Here is a 9,447-nt window from a genome sequence, read left to right on the forward strand (position 1 = left end):
GGAAGTGGTTACCATATTCTGTTCTAATAATCTGAGTGTGTGGCACTTTTTTGTAGTAATAGTGATAAGCTGTTATGCGAACAATTTTTGGCCCTGACGGGAGTGCAGGGTTAGGTGTCAGCACGGTGTGTGGCGCTGCTGGGAGAGAGACGGAGGGGGAAGGAGGGAGTTTTGGTCCGTGTATGGGTGTATGTTTCGTCATAAAAGTTGTCAGGTCGTACTATTGGATCTTCCCGTCTCTCATGAAAACACTGTGACTGTATACTTAGATGTGCTCTTTAACAACAGAAACCCCGAGATCTACACGTATTCAACTAATACTGCCTCGTTCATTACCTAATGCATGCCGATATGGTGGTAACACTGCAAGTAAAGGCGTTTTGCAAAAAATGGCTCTAAGCACTATGGGACTTAACATCTGAGGTCATCAGTCCTCTATACTTAGACCTATGTAAACCTAACTAACATAAGGACATCACACACATACACGCTCGAACCCGCGACCGTAGCATCCGCGTGGTTCCGGACTGAAGAGGCATTTTGCGTTCACAGATACGAGGTGTGGTGTGATTTTCTTTGAGAGTACGACATTGCTCGTCCTTCAGCTCACTGCATTCGGCGGTGGTACTAGCAGTCTCAGTAGAATGGTTATTTATGTGAAGAGAAACCCACAGGTCATCCCCTGAGTTCTTTCAATATGCAGTGCGCGTTAGCAGAATTTCACACGTAGTTCACGGAAGCCTGCTTGTCTTATCAACCGAGATTTAGCCATTGCTCAAGTGTTTGTCTAGTGTCTTTGACTACAACGTTTGTGTTTCAAACAGTACCGTATTGAGTTTGTATAAGCCTTTCAGGACTGCCAATAACAACGTCTAGATTTTTGTGTATTCATTCCAAGAGTAAAGATGGAAAACACCAATTTCCTTTCATGTTTAGTGTTAAGTGATGAAGACCACGTTCCATATAAGAGTCAGGTGATCCGTCTTAACGTAATGTTGTGGGAAAATCAGCAGTCACACACTTTATTTGAATACGAGAGACATTCTCCAAAGCTGAAGGTTATTTCTGTGCCACTTACAGAGGAAAGACTTTTTTCTGCTCTTTTTGCGGAAAATACAGTTACAGGAATTATATACCTGGATGTGTTTGAGATTTGGCATTTTCCGTAATATCTATAACAATTATTTGTTTACTTTACAATTAAAATTGAATAATTATACACTCCTGGAAATTGAAATAAGAACACCGTGAATTCATTGTCCCAGGAAGGGGAAACTTTATTGACACACTCCTGGGGTCAGATACATCACATGATCACACTGACAGAACCACAGGCACATAGACACAGGCAACAGAGCATGCACAATGTCGGCACTAGTACAGTGTATATCCACCTTTCGCAGCAATGCAGGCTGCTATTCTCCCATGGAGACGATCGTAGAGATGCTGGATGTAGTCCTGTGGAACGGCTTGCCATGCCATTTCCACCTGGCGCCTCAGTTGGACCAGCGTTCGTGCTGGACGTGCAGACCGCGTGAGACGACGCTTCATCCAGTCCCAAACATGCTCAATGGGTGACAGATCCGGAGATCTTGCTGGCCAGGGTAGTTGACTTACACCTTCTAGAGCACGTTGGGTGGCACGGGATACATGCGGACGTGCATTGTCCTGTTGGAACAGCAAGTTCCCTTGCCGGTCTAGGAATGGTAGAACGATGGGTTCGATGACGGTTTGGATGTACCGTGCACTATTCAGTGTCCCCTCGACGATCACCAGAGGTGTACGGCCAGTGTAGGAGGTCGCTCCCCACACCATGATGCCGGGTGTTGGCCCTGTGTGCCTCGGTCGTATGCAGTCCTGATTGTGGCGCTCACCTGCACGGCGCCAAACACGCATACGACCATCATTGGCACCAAGGCAGAAGCGACTCTCATCGCTGAAGACGGCACGTCTCCATTCGTCCCTACATTCACGCCTGTCGCGACACCACTGGAGGCGGGCTGCACGATGTTGGGGCGTGAGCGGAAGACAGCCTAACGGTGTGCGGGACCGTAGCCCAGCTTCATGGAGACGATTGCGAATGGTCCTCGGCGATACCCCAGGAGCAACAGTGTCCCTAATTTGCTGGGAAGTGGCGGTGCGGTCCCCTACGGCACTGCGTAGAATCCTACTGTCTTGGCGTGCATCCGTTCGTCACTGCGGTCCGGTCTCAGGTCGACGGGCACGTGCACCTTCCGCCGACCACTGGCGACAACATCGATGTACTGTGGAGACCTCACGCCCCACGTGTTGAGCAATTCGGCGGTACGTTCACCCGGCCTCCCGCACGCCCACTATACGCCCTCGCTCAAAGTCCGTCAACTGCACATACGGTTCACGTCCACGCTGTCGCGGCATGCTACCAGTGTTAAAGACTGCGATGGAGCTCCGTATGCCACGGCAAACTGGCTGACACTGACGGCGGCGGTGCACAAATGCTGCGCAGCTAGCGCCATTCGACTGCCAACACCGCGGTTCCTCGTGTGTCCGCTGTGCCGTGCGTGTGATCATTGCTTGTACAGCCCTCTCGCAGTGTCCGGAGCAAGTATGGTGGGTCTGACATACCGGTGTCAATGTGTTCTTTTTTCCATTTCCAGGAGTGTATTTGATCAGATTGAGCAATTTTATTGATCTTGTGTGATGAAGACGGACCTGTAAAACAAAATTCCAAAATATTGATCACGGACTCATTTTCAGACTTTACATCTTCAACTGATATTTGAGCAAAGCTAGATCACAACATAGGCTTCAAATCTTGTAAACAAGTTTCCGTTCTAAAACACTCTAAGACAAAGCAAAAGAAGGGCCGCACCACGGAGGAATAATCCGATGAGATTGAAATTGGTAAGTGTGCTGAACGTGTTCACACAGACAAATGATTATAGTTTCATAAAAATTGGATGATTTATCCAAGAGAAAGAGCTTCACAAATTGAGCAAGTCAGTTACGCCCTTTTGCAAGCATTTATTCGACTTGACACTGATTGATAGATTAGTTGGATGTCCTTGCGAAAGATATCGTGCCACATTCCCTCCGATTCGTGCGTTAGATCGTCAAAATCCCGACTTGGTTGGAGGGCTCTGCCAATAATGAACCAGACCTCAATTGAAGAGAGGTCCGACGACATTTCTGGCCAAGGTAGAGTTTGGTAAGCACGAGGACAAGCAGTAGAAATTCTCGCCATGAGCGGGCGGGCATTATCTTGCTGAAATGTAGGATCTGGATGGCTTGCCAAGAACGGCAACAAGATGAAGCTTAGAAATCGTCGACGCCCGGCTGTGCTGTTAAGGATGTCGCGGACGTCAACCAAAGGGGTCTTGCTATTTCATGAAATGGCGTACCAGATCATCACACCTGGCTGGCAGGCCGTGTGGTGGGTCATGTCGAATTGGTGTCCCACCGTTATCGGGAGGTCGCTAGACACGTCTTTTCTGGTCATCGCTGTTCATTTCGAAGCGGGACTCATCAATGAAGACAATTCCACTCTAGTCACTGGGATTCCCGGCCGAAGATTGTAAGTAGGCTGTTTAGGTTTTTTTTATTGGTAACGCCGCCGCCACGTAGCGCTCTGTATGAAAATCACTGGCTGTGCCGTGTGCAGTCTGTGGCTGGTTTGTATTGTTGTCTGCCATTGTAGTGTTGGGAAGCGGCAGCTGGATGCTAACAGCGCGTAGCGTTGCGCAGATTTTTTTTTTTTTTTTATTTTATTTTTTTTTTTTTTTTACAGAGCGCTACGTGGCGGCGGCGTTACCAATAAAAAAAATCTAAACAGCCTACTTACAAGATGTGCCGAGTGCACAGCGCACTGAAAATTTTTGAAAGGTAAATGAGTGCTTTTATCCTAAATGTATTTGTAAAAGTATGAAAAAGTTGTATGTGTGAGGCGTAGCACTTCACATCGCGCCTACGTTAAGAAAAAAACGGTGTCGGGCAGACAGCTTCAGACAAGAGTCATGCATGTCACATGACAGTTGCGCTCTGACCAGAAGCCAGCTGCAAGTAGTTAAGATTGGGGCCGCAGGTGTCAACTTCTTACGGACCCTGAAGTTGTCAAGTAGGTAAAACATATTTTGGAAAAACTACTGTAGTTATTGTGATTATTACGACTGTCTTTAATTATTGCTGATTTGTTTATTGAAGTGAATGACGGTGTGAGCGGAATGTAGGAGAGTAAATTAATATTGTTATGTCTAGTAACTGACTATACGTTAGCATGAGGAATGTAATTGTACAGAGAAAGTCAATTATGGCTCAAATGGTTCAAATGGGTCTGAGCACTATGGGACTTAACATCTATGGTCATCAGTCCCCTACAACTAGAACTACTTAAACCTAACTAACCTAAGGACTACACACAACACCCAGCCATCACGAGGCAGAGAAAATCCCTGACCCCGCCGGGAATCGAACCCGGGAACCCGGGCGCGGGAAGCGAGAACGCTACCGCACGACCACGAGATGCGGGCAGTCAATTATACCGGGTGATCAAAAAGTCAGTATAAATTTGAAGACTGAATAAATCACGGAATAGTGTAGATAGAGAGGTACAAGTTGACGCACATGCTTGGAATAAAATGGGGTTTTATTAGAACCAATATATATATAAGTTCAAAAAATGTCCCACAGATGGTGCTTCATCTAATCAGAATAGCAATAATTAGCATAACAAAGTAAGACAAAGCAAAGATGACGTTCTTTACAGGAAATGCTCAATATGTCCACCGTCATTCCTCAACAATAGCTGTAGTCGAGGAATAATGTTGTGAACAGCACTGTAAAGCATGTCCGGAGTTATGGTGAGGCAATGGCGTCAGATGTCTTTCAGCATCCCTAGAGATGTCGGTCGATCACGATACACTTGCGACTTCAGGTAACCCCAAAGCCAATAATCACACGGACTGAGGTCTGTGGCCCTGGTAGGCCAAGCATGACGAAGTGGCGGCTGAGCACACGATCTTCACCAAACGGCGCGCGCAAGAGATCTTTCACGGGTCTAGCAATATGTGGTGGAGCGCCATCCTGCATAAACATCGTACGTTCTAGCAGGTGTTTAACAGCCAGGCTGGGGATGATGCGACCCTGAAACACATCGGCGTTCCTCTCACCCGTCCACGGTAGCAGTTTTGCTGTCCAGCGCCATCTGTCGGACATTTTGTGACTGTTTTTTTTTCTCTAATAAAACCCCATGTCATTCCAAGCATGTGTGTTAGTTTTTACCTTTCTATCTACAATATTCCGTGGTTTATTAAGTTTTCAAATTTATACTGACTTTTTGGTCATCCGGTACTCTCAGGGTAATTTTATAATGTACAACTAGCAGGTTTATGGGAATGGGGAAACAAGAAACATTTTATGATAGTTACGTTATTTAAAGGGGAGTTATTTTGATATTTGTGGAGTTCCTAAATTTGTTCATTTAGTAAATTGTTCATGAAAACTATTAAGCTGTGGCTGGTCAAATATAAAAGACATGGGACCGCGCGGATTAACACAAATATCGGCTTGGTTATGATGTGTACCGGCCAGAGGACAGTAAGAACAGTAAGTTCACGCGTATTTTATTGGATAAGGAATTGCTTTGTAAAGTCTAAAGAGCCTGTTCGGCGCTCAATCATCATCACATTCACATGCGGATATAAATATATCTGAACAGAAGTGATAATTTTACAGAATAATGATTAAAACTTGACCGTGGAGTGCCACAAAGTGGATGTGAAACGTGTGAGAAAAACGAACACGTGAAATTCCGATTTTAATGTGTAACAGCGTATTTGCATGTTGAATAGGGGTAAATTGCAACATCTGCATTTTTTGTGATGTATCCCATCAGGTGCTGTCATCGTGTAAAGGTACTTTCATCTGCGTAGTATCTTCACTGTGATGGTCAGACTCGGCTCAAGAAGTCTTTTTTCTTTGTGTTCTCTTTCTTTGATCGAAATCGCCATTGGTGAGTAACTGTTTATAGACTAGTTTCAAAAACGTTGTATATATAATAACACGTTCGGTGACAAACATTAGATTTCACAAGCGATGAAAAGTTACTTTTTGTAGTTTAACAATGTAATAACTGTTTATAGTTTAAAGTCAGAGTCGAGGTGTTTACTTGTGATTTATATAGCGATGCGAAGCGCGGCATGTCGCAACACGGGGTTGCAACTTACCCCGCTCTTGGTTAGGTCGAATTTTTATGACTGTTGGATAATGTAATGCTTTTCTTTTACTTGCTGTTGTATTTTATGTTGTTTCAATCTAAATATTTAATTCCAGGCAAACAAAATGCGTCATTACAAACGCTAAACAAAAGGTTTGACACCTTCAGACGTGCAGAGAGCAGCCTCTTTGGTTCTGGAAAATGGAGGAAAGGGAGATTATTCTATTAGAAAAACTGCGAAAGCATTAAATATTTGCTACTGTACCCTCTCTTGATCCATCAAAAAGAAAAAGGAAACAGATAGAGACCTTACTTGTGGGTAGTCTAAACACATGAAAGTATTTTCAGACAGTCAAGAAAAAATATTCAGGTATTATATCCAGCGAAATTCTGTCGGGTTGACCAAAGAGGGAGGACGAAAACTAGGGTTAATTTGTGCAAATTACTGTAACTTGAAAACGCCATCATCTTGGGCACAAAAGTAAATACACTCCTGGAAGTTGAAATAAGAACACCGTGAATTCATTGTCCCAGGAAGGGGAAACTTTATTGACACATTCCTGGGGTCAGATACATCACATGACCACACTGACAGACCCACAGGCACATAGACACAGGCAACAGAGCATGCACAATGTCGGCACTAGTACAGTGTATATCCACCTTTCGCAGCAATGCAGGCTGCTATTCTCCCATGGAGACGATCGTAAAGATGCTGGATGTAGTCCTGTGGAACGGCTTGCCATGCCATTTCCACCTGGCGCCTCAGTTGGACCAGCGTTCGTGCTGGACGTGCAGACCGCGTGAGACGACGCTTCATCCAGTCCCAAACATGCTCAATGGGGGACAGATCAGGAGATCTTGCTGGCCAGGGTAGTTGACTTACACCTTCTAGAGCACGTTGGGTGGCACGGGATACATGCGGACGTGCATTGTCCTGTTGGAACAGCAAGTTCCCTTGCCGGTCTAGGAATGGTAGAACGATGGGTTCGATGACGGTTTGGATGTACCGTGCACTATTCAGTGTCCCCTCGACGATCACCAGAGGTGTACGGCCAGTGTAGGAGGTCGCTCCCCACACCATGATGCCGGGTGTTGGCCCTGTGTGCCTCGGTCGTATGCAGTCCTGATTGTGGCGCTCACCTGCACGGCGCCAAACACGCATACGACCATCATTGGCACCAAGGCAGAAGCGACTCTCATCGCTGAAGACGACACGTCTCCATTCGTCCCTCCATTCACGCCTGTCGCGACACCACAGGAGGCGGGCTGCACGATGTTGGGGCGTGAGCGGAAGACGGCCTAACGGTGTGCGGGACCGTAGCCCAGCTTCATGGAGACGGTTGCGAATGGTCCTCGCCGATACCCCAGGAGCAACAGTGTCCCTAATTTGCCGGGAAGTGGCGGTGCTGTCCCCTACGGCACTGCGTAGGATCCGTCTTGGCGTGCATCCGTGCGTCGCTGCGGTCCGGTCCCAGGTCGACGGGCATGTGTACCTTCCGCCGACCACTGGCGACAACATCGATGTACCGTGGAGACCTCACGCACCACGTGTTGAGCAATTCGGCGGTACGTCCACCCGGCCTCCCGCATGCCCACTATACGCCCTCGCTCAAAGTCCGTCAACTGCACATACGGTTCACGTCCACTTTGCCGCGGCATGCTACCAGTGTTAAAGACTGCGATGGAGCTCCGTATGCCACGGCAAACTGGCTGACACTGACGGCGGCGGTGCACAAATGCTGCGCAGCTAGCGCCATTCGACGGCCAACACCGCGGTTCCTGGTGTGTCCGCTGTGCCGTGCATGTGATCATTTCTTGTACAGCCCTCTCGCAGTGTCCGGAGCAAGTATGGTGGGTCTGACACACCGGTGTCAATGTGTTCTTTTTTCCATTTCCAGGAGCGTAGCTGGGGCCGATTGGCTTTCAGATTTTTCGGAAAGAAATAATGGTCTTTTCATCAAACGACGTGAAAGCGTAAGTCTGGGAAGAATGACAGTATTTAATAGAAAAAATGATGGGGAGTTTTTCCAAAAGTTAGATGCTTATTCTCGGCACCCTCTTCCCCCCTTACAGAATTTGGAACATGGATGAAACGGATGTAACTACAATGGATCGGTGCTGTCACAGGTTCTGGATGAATGGTGGAGCAATCTTTTGTAACACTACTCGACCATTTTATTAGGAAAACCAGGCCAACGAAAGAAGCTCCTGTCCTACTACTGCTGGACAACCATTCGTCCCATCTCAGTATAGAAGCTTTTAATAAATGAAAGAACAGTGATGTAGTGCTTCTATCATTTCCTCCCCACTGTTCTCACGAATTTCAGCCCCTTGATGGGGTGCTACTTTCAAGAAGATGTACTTCAGGGGAATCGATACCTGGTCGAAAGCAAATCCAAGAAAGACACTAACAATTTATGATATGCCTTCCATTAAAAACAAAGGACTTCTCATCACTTTCACACCAGCATACATCACTTCAGGGTCTTCAGCAACAGGCATATTCCTATTTGACCCAGACAAATTGAAAGAATGTGATTTTTCTGCATCTTTTGTGACGAATAGGTCAGTTCCAGAACAAAAACAATCAAATCCTCTGACTAACTCCGAGAATGTGGCGAATGTTGTTAATTTTCTTCCAAGTACTTCAGCAGAGAAACACTTTTCCCCTGAACACATTCGCCCTTTCCCTAAAGTTGAACCAAGGAAAGAGAGCAACCATGGAAGAAAATAGAGGAAGTATGCTATCTTAACAAACACACCCGAAAAACAGGCTCTAGAAAAAGAAAAGGAGTAAAGAAATCACAAGCTGGCACCGAAGAATGGAAAGAGAAAAAAAGGAGAGAAGGAAACAACAAGTAGCGGCAAAAGTAAATTGCAGTTCCATCCACCATCCGAAGAAGAAAAAGAAAATTATTGTTTGACTGTGAATATGTTTATAGAAAGGGAGAGGGATGGACACAGTGTACTAAATGCAGATTGTGCTCTCATTGGTCACATGCGAATAATGATCCATTCTAAAGTGTGCAGATAGTGGACACAATTATCTGTCAAGTCAGATATTTCAAACTGAGTAGGCTCTCTTCAGTAAACATTTGGTACGTTGCGACGTGCCCTGTTGGTCGGGTAAATTGGAACACGTGTCAACCTTTTCTCTATTCTTTATTGTAGCTATTCTAATGGTCTAACTGGACATTTTATTTGTGATTTCTATGTTTAAAAAATATGTATTTTTATACTACCATTTTTAATTT

Source organism: Schistocerca gregaria, chromosome 1, assembly GCF_023897955.1.
Source record: "Schistocerca gregaria isolate iqSchGreg1 chromosome 1, iqSchGreg1.2, whole genome shotgun sequence".
Taxonomy (NCBI): Eukaryota; Metazoa; Arthropoda; class Insecta; order Orthoptera; family Acrididae; genus Schistocerca; species Schistocerca gregaria.